Source organism: Scyliorhinus torazame, chromosome 5 (genome assembly GCF_047496885.1).
Source record: "Scyliorhinus torazame isolate Kashiwa2021f chromosome 5, sScyTor2.1, whole genome shotgun sequence".
Taxonomy (NCBI): domain Eukaryota; kingdom Metazoa; phylum Chordata; class Chondrichthyes; order Carcharhiniformes; family Scyliorhinidae; genus Scyliorhinus; species Scyliorhinus torazame.
The window spans coordinates 87,580,867-87,597,982 of NC_092711.1; positions in this window are offsets into that span (position 1 = coordinate 87,580,867).

Consider the following 17,116-nt stretch of genomic DNA (forward strand, 5'->3'; position numbering starts at 1 on the left):
TTTAGAGTGAAGGGTAAGGCGGGTAGAAGTAGGGAACCCTGGATGACTCGAGATATTGAGACTCTGGTCAAAAAGAAGAAGGAGGCATATGACGTACATAAGCAACTGGGATCAAGTGGATCCCTTGAAGAGTATAGAGATTGTCGAAATAGAGTTAAGAGGGAAATCAGGAGGGCAAAAAGGGGACATGAAATTGCTTTGGCAAATAATGCAAGGGAGAATCCAAAGAGATTCTACAAATACATAAAGGGGAAAAGAGTAACTAGGGACAGATTAGGGCCTCTTAAGGATCAACAAGGGCATCTATGTGCAGAGCCACAAGAGTTGGGTGAGATCCTGAATGAATATTTCCCATCGGTATTCACGGTGGAGAAAGGCATGGATGTTAGGAAACTAGGGGAAATAAATAGTGATGTCTTGAGAAGTGTGCATATTACAGAGGAGGAGATGCTGGAAGTCTTAAAGCGCATCAAGGTAGATAATTCCCCGGGACCTGATGAAATGTATCCCAGGGTGTTGTGGGAGGCTAGGGAGGAAATTGCGGGTCCCCTAACAGAGATATTTGAATCATTGGCAGCCACAGGTGAGGTGCCTGAAGATTGGAGAGTGGCGAATGTTGTGCCCTTGTTTAAGAAGGGCAGCAGGGAAAAGCCTGGGAACTACAGACCGGTGAGCCTAATGTCTGTAGTAGGTAAGTTGCTAGAAGGTATTCTGAGAGACAGGATCTACAAGCATTTAGAGAGGCAAGGACTGATTCGGGGCAGTCAGCATGGCTTTGTGCTTGGAAAATCATGTCTCACAAATTTGATTGAGTTTTTTGAGGGGGTGACCAAGAAGGTAGATGAGGGCAGTGCAGTAGACGTTGTCTACATGGACTTTAGCAAAGCCTTTGACAAGGTACCGTATGGTAGGTTGTTGCAGAAGGTTAAAGCTCACGGGATCCAGGGTGAGGTTGCCAATTGGATTCAAAATTGGCTGGACGACAGAAGGCAGAGGGTGGTTGTAGAGGGTTGTTTTTCAAACTGGAGGCCTGTGACCAGTGGTGTGCCTCAGGGGTCGGTGCTGGGTCCACTGTTATTTGTGATTTATATTAATGATTTGGATGAGAATTTAGGAGGCATGGTTAGTAAGTTTGCAGATGACACCAAGATTGGTGGCACAGTGGATAGTGAAGAAGGTTATCTAGGATTGCAACGGGATCTTGATCAATTAGGCCAGTGGGCCGACGAATGGCAGATGGAGTTTAATTTAGATAAATGTGAGGTGATGCATTTTGGCAGATCGAATCAGGCCAGGACCTACTCAGTTAATGGTATGGCGTTGGGGAGAGTTATAGAACAAAGAGATCTAGGAGTACAGGTTCATAGCTCCTTGAAGGTGGAGTCGCAGGTGGACAGGGTGGTGAAGAAGGCATTCGGCATGCTTGGTTTCATTGGTCAGAACATTGAATACAGGAGTTGGGACGTCTTGTTGAAGTTGTACAAGACACTGGTACGGCCACACTTGGAATACTGTGTGCAGTTCTGGTCACCCTATTATAGGAAGGATATTATTAAACTGGAAAGAGTGCAGAAAAGATTTACTAGGATGTTGCCGGGACTTGATGGTTTGAGTTATAAGGAGAGGCTGGATAGACTGGGACTTTTTTCCTTGGAGCGTAGGAGGCTTAGGGGTGATCTTATAGAGGTTTATAAAATAATGAGGGGCATAGATAAGGTAGATCGTCAACATCTTTTCCCAAAGGTAGGGGAGTCTAAAACTAGAGGGCATAGGTTTAAGGTGAGAGGGTAGAGATTCAGAAGGGCCCAGAGGGGCAATTTCTTCACTCAGAGGGTAGTGAGTGTCTGGAATGTGCTGCCAGAGGTAGTAGTAGAGGCGGGTACAATTATGTCTTTTAAAAAACATTTAGATAGTTACATGGGTAAGATGGGTATAGAGGGTTATGGGCCAAGTGCGGGCAACTGGGACGAGCTTAATGGTAAAAACTGGGCGGCATGGACTGGTTGGGCCGAAGGGCCTGTTTCCATGCTGTAAACTTCTATAATAAGGATCTGTTTCTGATTGTTCATATTAAACTAGGCCACCAATTAGAGGACATGCCTTGCTCAATAAGGAGTTCAGGGGTTATTGGAAGAAGGCAGGAGAATGGGGATTCAGAACATATCGGCCAGGATTTAATGGCGGAGCAGTCTCGATGGGTCGAATGGCCTAATTCTGCTCCTATATCTTATGGACACATGGAACCTGTTTGTCTCTGTTTACATTAACCTAGAACCTGACTCTGTTTCTATTAATTTAAACCTGTTTTTGTATTAAATTAGACACAGCCTCAGTTCTGCATTGGGCCATATCTCTGTTCATATTACATTGGACCCGGCCTCAGTACTTGCTGCGGTAAACCATGCACAATAATGTCGAAAGTGGCTGGGGTGGAAATTGTGAAGATAAAGAAAAACTGAGGTAACAGTAATAATGTAAAATTCTTCAGCGAGCAATGCTGATCTATGCCCAGATAAACGTCGCCACCTGTCTTGTCAGCACCCTAGTTGTGTGTACATACAACCGCAGATCTCCCTGATCTTCTTGCAGCCATTTCAAATTGTGCAACTTAACTTCTATTGCCTGGGCCTAGTGCAATAAACTAAGGGAATGGACCAGTTGTAATTGTGCAACATAAGCAAAGGACCATTAGATAAATAACTGAGTACTTAATGTTACAGCAACATTCATTCTCTTCACAACGGCCACACAGTAGCTGCAGTGTGTAACATCGATGGGATGCACTGCAACAACTCGCCAAGAATTCTTCAACAGCACCTTCCATTCCCGAGACCTCCGAGAATCACAAGGGCAGCAAGCACATGAGAACATAATACTCTGCATCCTCCTACACATACAGCTCTCTGGGGCAGAAATTGGCCTTGGGCATTGGCAAAGAAGAAATGCCAACTGAAATCTAATTCCGCTAACTGCACTGAAAATGAATATCAAATGTTGCATCGCACACACTGTAGACACTATACATCCCGTTTCAGGCTGTTGCCATATACTGATTTCTTGTCCAAAATATGTATTTAATATATTATATTTCCATCTCAAAGACATGTGGAATAATGCGCCCACAGTTAAAAACAGAGGCATCATCTGGTGCATTAATAAAAGTGAGCACGTCTCGGAAAAAATAGGCAGATTCAGGATCAAATATAGAATCCCTATAGGACAGAAGGTCACTCGGCCCATAGCATCTGCACCTACCTATGAAAGATCACCCTCCCCCATCCCCCGCCCTTGCACCATGACCTGCACAATTTAGAATGGCCAATAAACTTAACCGACGCATCTTTGGACTATGGGAGGAAACCGGAGCACCCGGAGGAAAGCCACTCAGACACAGGGAGAAAGTGCAAACTCGGCACGATAGTCAAGAATTGAACACTGGAGCTATGAGGCAGCAGTGCTAACCTCTGCGCCACCGTCCCGCCGGTAACATAAGCAGGGACTGGGTCTAGTGCAATCTAAACTGAGTTCTGCTCTAGCGGAGTGTCGACTGATACAAATTGAGACACAAACAATGCAGCAATAAGAAGGATATTGTACAATACAAGAATAACAGGCAGGGCCTAGTGTTATATAAACAGGGACATGGGCAGGTGTAGCATTAACTAAGGCAGGATTGACTTTATTAGAATCTATCTAGTAGAGTAATAATTGAGACAGAACCACATGTGATGCAAACAGAATGTTGTTCCAGTTTACGATGCACAGATAAACGTTCTGATGCAGTAACGATTGTGACGCATTTCTTGCCAGATTAACCCAGACATGGATCAGTGCAGTCAATATTAATGATTTGTAATATAAACAGGGTGTGGGCTGGTATATTAACAACTGATATTCAGCCGAGTGCAGGAAAACTGAGAGAGAGCCTGTTGCAATGTGATAGAGACATGGCCGAGTGTACTTTAAACCGAGGCGGGGGCTGGGTGAATGTAAGCTGAGAGATATGTTTAAAATGATTTAATAGGATCTTGGCGTCACCAGTAACGTCAACATTCGATGCCAATTCCTAATTGCCCTTGAGAATATGGTGTTGAACCCTCTTATTGAACCATTGCATCCCATCCTGAGCAAGTGCTGATCGGAAGGGATTCCAGGATTTTGACCAGTGACAGTGAAGGAACAGAAACATAGTTCCCATCAAGATGATGTGTGGCTTGGCGGGGAACTTGCAAGGCCTACTGTTGCAATGCATCGGTCGGGCCTGGTCCTTTTAGATGGCTGAGTTTGTGGGTTTGGAAGGTGCAAAAGAAGGAGGCAGTTGCTGCAGTAGATTCTTGAATATCGTTCACGCTGCTAGAATTGTACACCCGTGATTCAAGGAGTGAATGTTTAAGCTGGTCGATGGGGTGTTGTCGAGACGGCTGCTTTGTCCTGGATGGCGTCGCGATTCTCTCGTGTTGCTTGAGGGGCACATGTGAGACAAATGGAGAACATTCAGTTAAACTCCCGACTTCTGCCTTACGATGATGGATCTGGGTTAGGATGTCAGGAGGTGAGATACTCACCACAGAATTTCCAGCCACTGAGCTGCTCTTGTAGCCATATTATTTAAAAGAGTCTTCCAATTCAGTTATTAATCAATGAAAATCCAGAGGATGTTGATAGTGGGGGATTCAATCACGGTAGTGTCATTTAAAATCCAGGGGAGATGGTTAGAATCTCCCTTTTTGGGATGGTCATTGCCTGACACTTGTCAGCCCAAGCCTGAATGTTGTCCAAGTCTTGTTGTATATGAAGACAGACTGCTTCAGTATTAGAGGAGTCGAATATGGTGCAGAACATTTAGTAATCATCAGCGAACATCCCACTTCTGACCTTATGATGAATTGAGAAGCTAGGGCCGGGGACATTATGCTATGGAGACTATATGTGACAGGGTGATCCTTGACACTCCTCATGAAGTTGCTGATGATCGAATGCGGACTGACAGGGAAATAATTAGCCGGGTTGGATTTTTCATGCCTTTTGTGGACGGGTCATGTTTGGCAATGTTACACATTGTTGGGTACATGCCAGTGCTGTACCTGTACTGGAGGAACTTGTCTGGGGCGCAGCCAGTTCTGGAGTACAAACCTTCAATATTGCTGCTGGAATGTTGCCAGGGATAATGCATTTGCAGCGCCGTCTGCCATTTCTTGATATCGTGTGGAGTGAATCAAATTTCCTGAAGACTGACACCCATGATGGTGCGGACCACCGGAGGAGGCCGAGATGGATCATCCTCTCGGCACCTCTGGCAGAAACTTTCAGTCTTGTTTTTTGCCCTGACGTGCTGGGGTCCCCCATTATTGAAGAGGGGGATTTTATTGAGGCTCCTCTGCCGGCTTTTTGTTTATTTATTCATTAATATTCAGGACTGGATGTGGCAAAACTGCAGAGATAGATCCTGTATATTGAAAATAGGATCACATTGATTGTGTGATATAAACATTGACATTTACTGGTGCAGTATTAATTTAAACAGACTGTTGTGCATTATAAACAAAGCCAGAGTCTAGTCTGACAAAAATACAGATGAAGTCCAATTTAAAATTAGCAGAGACAGCAGTAATTATTGAGACAATGTCTGCTTCATGTAATGCAAGGCATCTCGATTTAAATTCCATCTGCTGGCCAAAAGTTGCAATTGCAGTTACTGTGAAAATGTCGCTGTCAGGTATAATCCATGATGTTGATGTATCCATAATCCATTTCCACAAATGAAATATCGCATCGCCTTCTGCGGGAGGTGCCAACATATAAAGTGTAACTAATTGCAGGTGTCGCTGACTGATTCTCCCACATTGAGATCAGCACCAGAGCAAAGCGGCTCAATTCCTGGTCAGGCATTTTTGTTCATCTTTGTTAAATAGAGAAATGTTTACCTGGGCGCTGGATGGAGTCTATGGGAAATGTAACATTCATCTGACAAACATAGTGTTGGGGAGAGTTTATTGATTCATTATACCACCTGGGAAATGGTTGGGGCCATTGCCTCCGAAGCTTCCCAGGAAGTTAACATGGGATTTTAATTTTAAAGGTGAAATGTGGATGTGCGTGTAAGACAGAGAGAATGCGTGTGTGAGAGACTGTGTGTGTGTGTGTGTGTGTGTGTGTGAAACACATGTTGCGTACAACTAAATTTCACAAAGGCCGCGGCATACTTCTTTTTCCAATAGATACACAGCAAATATTTCCACAAATGTTGCACCTGAAGCTCCCACTTGTCGTTCTGGGTTGTTATTTTCTCGGTTTGTGTCTATTTCAAAGCTGCTAAATCCACTGGTCCTGGTGGTTCACACCAGCCCGCCGGAGGTGTCGCCATTATTTTCAGTTTGCAGCTGGTGACTCCCAATTGTTTTTTTAAAAATATATTTTATTCAAAATTTTTGGCCAACCAACAACAGTACATTGTGTATCTTTCACACAGTAATATAACAATATAAATAACAATGGCCAGTTTTTTAAACAAGAAATAAATAATATATAAACAACATCAAAATTTAAAAAAACAAAACCTTGTCCCAAATAAATACCCTCCAAAAAATACAATTCAGCCGTCCAGTATACAATTATCTATAACAACAACCTATACATATTATACTTATACACTAACATCCCTGAGAGTCCTTCTGGTTCCTCCCCCCCCCCCTCCCCTTCCCACCCCCTCCCCCTCCTGGGTTGCTGCGACTGTCTTCTTCTTTTCCATTCCCTCTATCTTTCTGTGAGGTATTCGACGAACGGTTGCCACCGCCTGGTGAACCCTTGAGCCGATCCCCTTAGGACGAACATAATCCGTTCCAGCTTTATAAACCCTGCCATGTCATTTATCCAGGTCTCCACACCCGGGGGCTTGGCTTCCTACCACATCAACAGTATCCTGCGCCGGGCTACTTGGGACGCAAAGGCCAAAACATCAGCCTCTTTCGCCTCCTGCACTCCCGGCTCTTCTGCAACCCCGAATATAGCCAACCCCCAGCTTGGTTCGACCTGGACCCCCACCACCTTCGAAAGCACCTTTGTCACCCCCACCCAAAACCCCTGTAGTGCCGGACATGACCAGAACATGTGGGTGTGATTCGCTGGGCTTCTCGAGCATCTCGCATACCTATCCTCTACTCCAAAAAATTTACTGAGCCGTGCTCCAGTCATATGCGCCCTGTGTAACACTTTAAATTGTATCAGGCTTAGCCTGGCACACGAGGACGATGAGTTTACCCTACTTAGGGCTTCAGCCCACAGCCCCTCCTCAATCTCCTCCCCCAGCTCTTCTTCCCATTTCCCTTTCAGCTCATCTACCATAATCTCCCCCTCGTCCCTCATTTCCCTATATATGTCTGACACCTTACCGTCCCCCACCCATGTCTTTGAGATCACTCTGTCCTGCACCTCCTGCGTCGGGAGCTGCGGGAATTCCCTCACCTGTTGCCTCGCAATAGCCCTCAGTTGCATATACCGGAATGCATTCCCCTGGGGCAACCCATATTTTTCGGTCAGCGCTCCCAGAATTGCAAACGTCCCATCTACAAACAGATCTCTCAATTGTGTTACTTCTGCTCTTTGCCATGTTCCAAATCCCCCATCCATTCTCCCCGGAGCAAACCTATGGTTATTTCTTATTGGGGACCACACCGAGGCTCCCTATGCCGTCTCCACTGCCCCCAAATTTTCAATGTAGCCACCACCACCGGGCTTGTGGTGTATTTCTTCGGTGAGAACGACAATGGCGCCGTCACCATAGCTTGTAGGCTAGTCCCCCTGCAGGACGCCCTCTCCAATCTCTTCCACGCCGCTCCCTCCTCTTCTCCCATCCACTTACATACCATTGAGATATTGGCGGCCCAGTAGTACTCACTTAGGCTCGGTAGTGCCAGCCACCCCCCCCCCCCCCCTGTCCCTACTCCGCTGCAAAAGTCCCCTCCTCACTCTCGGGGTCTTCCCGGCCCACACAAAACTCATAATACTCTTCTCAATTCTTTTGAAAAAAGCCTTCGTGATCACCACCGGGAGGCACTGAAATACAAAGAGGAATCTCGGGAGGACCACCATTTTAGCCGCCTGCACCCTCCCTGCCAGTGACAGGGATACCATGTCCCATCTCTTGAAGTCCTCCTCCATCTGTTCCACCAATCGCATTAAATTTAACCTATGCAATGTATCCCAATTCTTGGCTATCTGGATCCCCAAGTGGCGAAAGTCCCTTGTTACCTTCCTCAGCGGTAAGTCCTCTATTCCTCTGCTCTGCTCCCCTGGGTGCACCACAAACAACTCACTTTTCCCCATGTTCAGTTTATATCCTGAAAATTCTCCAAACTCCCCAAGTATCCGCATTATCTCTGGCATCCCCTCCGCCGGGTCCGCCACATACAACAACAAATCGTCCGCATACAGAGATACCCGGTGTTCTTCTCCCCTGAGTACTCCCCTGCACTTCCTGGAACCCCTCAATGCTATTGCCAGGGGCTCTATCGCCAGTGCAAACAATAATGGGGACAGAGGACATCCCTGCCTCGTCCCTCTATGGAGCCGAAAATACGCAGACCCCCGTCCATTCGTGACCACGCTCGCCATCGGGGCCCTATACAGCAGCTGTATCCATCTAATATACTCATCTCCAAAGCCAAATCTCCTCAACACCTCCCACAAATAATCCCACTCCACTCTATCAAATGCTTTCTCGGCATCCATCGCCACCACTATCTCCGCTTCCCCCTCTGGTGGGGGCATCATCATTACCCCTAGCAGCCCCCGTATATTCGTATTCAGCTGTCTCCCCTTCACAAACCCAGTTTGGTCCTCATGGACCACCCCCGGGACACAATCCTCTATCCTCATTGCCATTACCTTGGCCAGAATCTTAGCGTCTACGTTCAGGAGGGAAATAGGCCTATAGGACCCGCATTGCAGCGGGTCTTTTTCCTTCTTTAGGAGAAGCGATATCATTGCCTCTGACATAGTCGGGGGCACCTGTCCCCTTTCCCTCGCCTCATTAAAAGTTCTCATCAGTAGCGGGGCGAGCAGGTCCACATATTTCCTGTAAAATTCAACTGGGAATCCATCCGGTCCCGGGGCCTTCCCCGCCTGCATGCTCCTAATTCCTTTCACTACTTCCTCCATTTCGATCTGTGCTCCCAGTCCCACCCTCTCCTGCTCCTCCACCTTAGGAAATTCCAGCTGGTCCAGAAAACACATCATTCTCTCCTTCCCATCCGGGGGCTGGGCTTCATATAATCTTTCATAGAATGCCTTGAACACTCCATCCACTCTCTCCGCTCCCCGCTCCATCTCTCCCTCCTCATCCCTCACTCCCCCTATTTCCCTCGCTGCTCCCCTTTTCCTCAATTGGTGGGCCAGCAACCTGCTCGCCTTCTCCCCATATTCGTACTGTACACCCTGTGCCTTCCTCCACTGTGCCTCTGCAGTACCCGTTGTCAGCAAATCAAATTCTACGTGTAGCCTTTGCCTTTCCCTGTACAGTCCCTCCTCCGGTGCCTCCGCATATTGCCTGTCCACTCTCAGAAGTTCTTGCAGCAACCGCTCCCGTTCCCTGCTCTCCTGCTTTCCTTTATGTGCCCTGATTGATATCAGCTCCCCTCTAAACACTGCCTTCAGCGCCTCCCAGACCACTCCCACCTGGACCTCCCCATTATCATTGAGTTCCAAGTACTTTTCAATACACCCCCTCACCCTTAGACACACACCCTCATCCGCCATTAGTCCCATGTCCATTCTCCAGGGTGGACGCCGTCCTTTTTCCTCCCCTATCTCCAAGTCCACCCAGTGTGGAGCGTGATCCGAAATAGCTATCGCCGAATACTCCGTCCCCCTCACCTTCGGGATCAACGCCCTTCCCAAAACAAAAAAGTCTATTCGCGAATAAACTTTGTGGACATAGGAGAAAAACGAAAACTCCTTGCTCCTAGGTCTGCTAAATCACCATGGGTCTACACCTCCCATCTGCTCCATAAAGTCTTTAAGCACCTTGGCTGCTGCCGGCCTCCTTCCAGTCCTGGACCTCGATCTGTCCAGCCCTGGTTCCAGCACCGTGTTAAAATCTCCACCCATTACCAACTTCCCCACCTCTAGGTCTGGGATACGTCCTAACATGCGCCTCATAAAGTTGGCATCATCCCAGTTCGGGGCATATACGTTCACCAAGACCACTGCCTCCCCCTGTAATTTGCCATTCACCATCACGTATCTGCCCCCACTATCCGCCACCATGGTCTTTGCCTCAAACATTACCCGCTTCCCCACTAGTATAGCCACCCCCCTGTTTTTTGCATCGAGCCCCGAATGAAACACCTGCCCCACCCATCCGTTACGTAGTCTAACCTGGTCTATCAGTTTCAAATGCGTCTCCTGTAACATAACCACATCTGCCTTAAGTTTCTTAAGGTGTGCGAGTACCCGTGCCCTCTTTATCGGCCCGTTCAGCCCTCTCACATTCCACATGATCAGCCAGGTTGGGGGGCTCTTTACCCCCCCCCCCCCCCTTGTCGATTAGCCATCCCCTTTTATCCAGCTCCTCACCCGGTTCCCACGCAGCTGTGTCCCCCCCAGGCGGTGCCCTCCCGCCCCGCCCACCCCACCCCATACCAGCTCCCCCTTCTCCCCAGCAGCAGCAACCCAGTAAATTCCCCCTCCCACCCCCCCCCCCCCCCCGCTAGATCCCCCACTAGCATAGTTACACCCCCCATGTTGCTCCCAGAAGTCAGCAAACTCTGGCCGACCACGGCTTCCCCCCGTGACCTCGGCTCGCACTGTGCGAAGCCCCCTCCTTCCTGCTTCCCTATTCCCGCCATAATTATCATAGCGCAGGAACAAAGCCCGCGCTTCCCTTTTGGCCCCGCCCCCAATGGCCAACGCCCCCAGCTCCTCCACCTCCCTTCCTCCCTCCCCCACAACCTGTGGAAGAGAGAAAAGTTACCGGGTCGCAGGATTAACAACATAAAAATCATCTCTCCCCCCTTTTTCCCCCCTCTTCGCCCCCCATATTCGCCCCACCACTTTGTCTCAAACGTTCTTTTTTAATAACCCGCTTATTCCAATTTCTCTTCAACAATAAATGTCCACGCCTCATCCGCCGTTTCAAAGTAGTGGTGCTTCCCTTGATATGTGACCCACAGTCTTGCCGTCTGCAGCATTCCAAATTTAATCTTCTTTTTATGAAGCACCGCCTTGGCCCGATTAAAGCTCGCCCTCCTTCTCGCCACCTCCGCACTCCAGTCTTGATATACGCGGATCACTGCGTTCTCCCACCTACTGCTCCGAGTTTTCTTTGCCCATCTGAGGACCATCTCTCTGTCCTTAAAATGGAGGAATCTCACCACTATGGCTCTGGGAATTTCTCCTGCTCTCGGTCATCGCGCCATCACTCGGTATGCTCCCTCCACCTCCAACGGACCCGTCGGGGCCTCCGCTCCCATTAACGAGTGCAGCATCGTGCTCACATATGCCCCGACGTCCGCCCCTTCTGCACCTTCAGGAAGACCAAGAATCCTTAAATTCTTCCTTCTCGCATTATTCTCCAGCACCTCCAGCCTTTCCACACATCGTTTATGGTGTGCCTCGTGCATCTCCGTCTTCACCACCAGGCCCTGTATATCGCCCTCGTTCTCGGCAGCCTTTGCCTTCACGACCCGAAGCTCCCGCTCCTGGGTCTTTTGCTCATCTTTTAGCCCTTCAATCGCCTGTAATATCGGGGCCAACAGCTCCTTCTTCATCTCCTTTTTAAGCTCTTCCACGCAGCGTTTCAAAAACTCGTGTTGTTCAGGGCCCCATATTAAACTGCCACCTTCCAACGCCATCTTGGTTTTTGCTTGCCTTCCTTGCCGCTGCTCTAGAGGATCCACCGCAATCCGGCCACTTTCCTCTCCTTTTTCCATCCGTATCCAGGGGGGATTCCCTTCTGGTTTGCCGCACAGTACTTTTAGCCGTTAAAATTGCCGTTGGGGCTCTTATTAAAAGCCCAAAAGTCCGTTCCACCGGGAGCTGCCGAAACGTGCGACTTAGCTGGTCATCGCCGCACCCGGAAGTCGGTGACTCCCAATTGTGATGATCAATGTTTAGGTTTAGGGACATTACGTCACACTTGGAAGAATCATTGAAGCGAAATATCGGGCTTCCCACTGGGTGCGTGGCTCCGGCTACTTCGCAAAGTGGAAATTCCTTGGTCGTGTGACCATGTCCCATTTAGGGACCATACTGCAAATGTGCAAACCACCTATTTTTAATTGTCTTGGAGAGACTTGGAAGCTCTGTCTTTGAGAGAACTGCCGCATTTCTGATTTTGTCCCGCCAGTAAATATCCATAATGCATTGCGGACAACAAAGATGAAATTGGCTGAGCTATTTTTCTTGACAGCTGTAAGTCTTTGTTTCACATCCATACAAGGTTCTGAGAGCTCGGGCCTTATAAACCATCAGCTTGTTCCAAAGGGTCAGCTTGATGTTATTCCACGGACATTCAATGAGTAAAACAAAGGTCGGATCTGCTTTCTCCATGTCAGCATCACATTCTACTTCAAGGCAGCCTCTCAGCGCGGAAATTCGGCAGCAGAAATTGCTCGCCTGCTCTTATTTTGTGTGACCATTGGCGTAAGTGCAACACCTTGTCCCACGACCACGGTTTTCCTCATACTACTCATTGGTAAGGAAGAACAAGTTACAGGCACCGGAGACGTAGTTTCTGTAGGTGATGTTTTGTTTGGATGATTCCGCGTAGAGGAATTCTCTGTGGAGGATGTATTGTGATTATGTCTCCGTTTTGATGACTGGAAGATTGTAGAGGTTGCAGCCTGGCCTAGTGTGCAAGTGGACTTCATCCATATCTTCAGGGAAGGCGAAGATCAGCAGGATGCTGTCCAATAAAGTTGGGTGTGGGACACGGTCCTCTTTCATTCAATTATTCACTTAGAATCTGTCGGAAGTGGAATCATCAATCTGTACAGTGTTTTGCCATGGAAAGAGTGAATTAAACAGTGGAGCTTTAGCAGACAGCCAAATGTCTCCAAATCTTATAGTCCCTGCTCCGCTGACGGTGCCGAACGTTTATTGAGATTGATGAAAGTAAGGTGAAGAGGTAGACGTGTGGCAGAGGGAGCAGATCATGTCCAGAGTAAATCTTGCGACATGAATACCGCACCTTGCTTCCAGCTACATTCGGCCTGCAAGCAGATGAAGTGTTTAAAGTGTGAAACTAGCAGAGGCCTTCCCAGTGCTGCTATGAGTGAGATATGTCAATAGTTGCTGCAGTCTCCTCTGTCCACTTTGCTTTCACATATTGGTTATGATTTTACATCATGAATCTCCTGTGGGATGGGTTATATCTTCCAGCAGAGAAGGAGAAGGCCATAAATGTTCAGAAACATAGTAATTATATTCACAGTTTTTCATTTATTTATGAACATAAATAATTAGATTCACCAACTACCATCGTTTCACAAAGATTACAACAGTTTTAAATTAAGTTATACGGTGTGGCCGTCGCAGGCTAGGCCATGATTTATTGTCCATCGCTAATTACCCTTCACAAAGTGGCGGTGAACTGCGTGTTTGAACCTCTGCCGTCACTCTAGTGCAGGCACACCGACGATGCTGTTAGGGAGGGAGTACTAGTCATTTGAACCAGCGACAGCGAAGATTCGGCGATATATTTCCAAGTCCGGATAGTCAGTGATTTGGAGCGGAATGTCCAGGTGGTGATGGTAGAAATGAAAATGTCTGTACCTAATGTGACGTTATTGCACCTTTCAATCCCGATTTGTTATTACACTGTTTTGGAAAGTAATTCTAAGTCTGCAGCTGTCCACTGAGTTTCGCAGTATTTCTGTTTTCACATTAATATGTTTTTAGTCTGGTGTCTTCATTAATTTGGGGGAGGACATCTTGAGTGACTTATTGTACATGAAATGACCACATGTTCCAAATATTACCGTCCCTCCTCAACCTAATCATGTTCCAGCTTTCTGTCATTGAGATGAAGATTCACCATCAGCAGAGAAGAACACCAGCACCACAGGAGTATCTCCAGTTTCCTCCTAGTAACGCCCAGCTGGTCTGTTCCCAATAGTCTGGGGATGGAATTCACACAGGAAATCTTCAGCCACCGATTGTATCATTCTGACACAATTTATAAAGGACCAGCTTTAATTTGTGAAGTCATCAAGCGCAAAACTGAGAATGTAGAACAGCATCTTTCAGGACCATCTATCCAGCCATCCATCAACCCCATTCACTGATTCCTCAATCAACATATTTAGGCATCCAACCAACATCCATCCCTACATCAAAGCCGTAATCCTTTTATCTTTTGGTTGGGCGGTGGGGGAGTATTAATGCCATTGAACCAATAATGCAAAGGCTCAGGCTAATTCTGTGGGAACTCGCGAACAAATCCTACCATGGCCGGTGAGGGAATTTGAGTTCAATTAATAAATCTGGAATATAGACTAACTGTGTCCATGGAATCCCCTCTGCTTCATCAATGAAGGAAATGTGACATCCCTCCCTGGTCTCACCTACATGTGGCTCCAGTCAGACAGCAACATGTCTGACTCTTCAGTTCCTTCTGAGCTGCCCCAGCAAACCGCTCAATTCAACAGCAATTAGGGACAGGGAACACATGGTGGTCTTGCCAGTGAGTCTCACATTCCATGGAAGCATGTAGGAAAAAAGACAGAATATACATGTTGATCTGTTACAAATGGGCCCCTGTCTGATAGTCTAATTGTATTTCTATCCATCATCACAATGTTATGAGATGTGGGAGAGATCTCCAGCCGGCTGTTGTTGCTAAGAGGGACAAGAAAAGCTGGATAACTCTCCTTTCCTGAGATGGGAACAGTTCAGATAGGTTCGCAATTTAAAACGTAAAATTATGTCCAGTACTGTTGCTGGGTAGATTTGTTTATAAATAGTCCTCATTGACAATGTTAAGAGTTTGAAGTTGGCTTGCAGCCAAACGGTCAGTACTGAGGAAACAGATCTCTGAAGAAAAATCCAGATGCTTCCTGTAAACAACTTTGAACATTCGAGCCTGCCTGCTGCAGGCGGCTGGATTGCTGCCAAATACTGTGTGGGGCAGATTAGCCTGAATATGAATGGATAAAATGGGATTTATTCATTTAAACAATAAATGTTTCAGTCGCACATGAAGTAAACGTTTTAAATGGTGTTCCATCTAAATAAATATATTCAGTGAATGCTGTGATCACGCTGAGGTTAGACGCGATCGGAACATTGTAAACTGACCAGATGCTATTTAATTTATATTAGTTCTGAGTAAAGGTCACTGTAGTTATTGAAGTCCGTTTGTTAAGAACCTAATGAAGTGAGAGTGAGTGGTGTTGATGGACCCAATCCACAAGCCCAATAAGACGAGGTACTTAAATAAAATCATAAAACTGCCTTGAACCCGCCTGAATTATTGGAATATTCTCCGAGTTGTTGACTTCATTTAAACGGAGACGTCTCTTATACCTGATTAACACCGTGTTCTGTGCAGTTTAATTTGTGCTGATTTCCATTATTATTTAACAGTCCCTCTCATTGCTGCCAATGAGTGGAGAAATGACCAGTTCATGACCTGCTTCAGTGGAAGATAAAACATTCATTCTTGTGATATTGTGTAATATTCCGCAAAATCCTGATATCCTGTGTTCCCAACATAGCGAATGTTAGACAGCCGGTGGTCAGTGAAATTAGCGGCATTGCTTTGGATGCTGAAGGATGACTTTGCTGATCGCCCTGTCCGTTCTGATTCATTCTGTCAAATGTTAATGTCAATTTTATGTTTGCAAGCGGGTTTCTTTTACCGCTAATGTTCACAGGACTGTCTGAGGCTCAGGGGCAGTTCCAGAAATGTAAGGAGAGTCATTGTGTAATGTTAGAGCCTTGTCTGCAGACCCGCAATGCTCAGTGATAGCCATCCGCACTGCAAATGGAATCACCTTGTTCATTCCCGCATTCCGACATAAATCGTCAACAATTCCTCTGATAAATGATACATGTTTACAAATGGAATGGGGACCCGGAGTGTTGCAAATCAGACTGACACACAACTTATTCCCTGACAAAATAATTAGTCTTTTTAAGATCATCTCAATATATTGGAGTAGAAATAAAGGGACTGAATTTGCAATGGAATAGTTATTTTCTTAACAGATGAGCAAACGTAATTTCGCAATGGGGACATTATAAAGAATCGATTCAGAGAAACAAATATCCCGCTACAGATAAATGTCTATTTAATAATAACCCAGAGTAAATCTCCGGGTCCATTCTGTAGGGGGGGGGGGGGGGGGGGGGCTTGGATCCAGTCGCCGCCTCCACCAGGGAATCAACAGGCGGCGCCTGGAAACCCGCCCCCTTCTGCCGGGTATTTAAATGCCGCTCACTGGGACCCGAATCCAACAGTCCGGGAGCTGGTTTGTTCACTGAGTTCCTGACACAACCATTTCCCCCAAATGACCAGAAGGATGAGGTGGGCCATTTCTCTCAGTTTGTTGCTGACCTTCTTATCCCGTGAGTAGTTTTTATTGTCCAAGTCTCTCACTGTTACTGTCTCAGTGTTAGTCTCTCTCTGGAATGTTCCAGAGTCACCCATCATTTCACCAGCATTAATCCTAGGGCTTTTTGATATATTTTTACAGGTGTCCAGTCGGAGGTTGTGTTGACTCAGCCAGAGGCAGAGACCGGGCGTCCCGGAGGCTCCCTGAGGCTGACCTGCAAAACCAGCGGCTTCGATCTTGGCAGCTACACCATGAACTGGGTCCGCCAGGTCCCCGGACAGGGGCTGGAGTGGCTGCTTTACTACTATAGTTCATCCAGCAACAACTACGCTCCAGCAATTAAAGATCGATTTACTGCGTCCAAAGACACTTCGAACAACATCTTCTCTTTGGCCATGACGAACCTGAAGACCGAAGACACCGCCATCTATTACTGTGCAAGAGACCACAGCGAGAGGAACCAGGGCTGGACCCGCACAAGAACAGCTCGAGAGGGAATTCAGCAACTTGCACCTTAACCTGAAGGTCAGTACTTGATCCAAATGTAATTATTTATGGCAGTG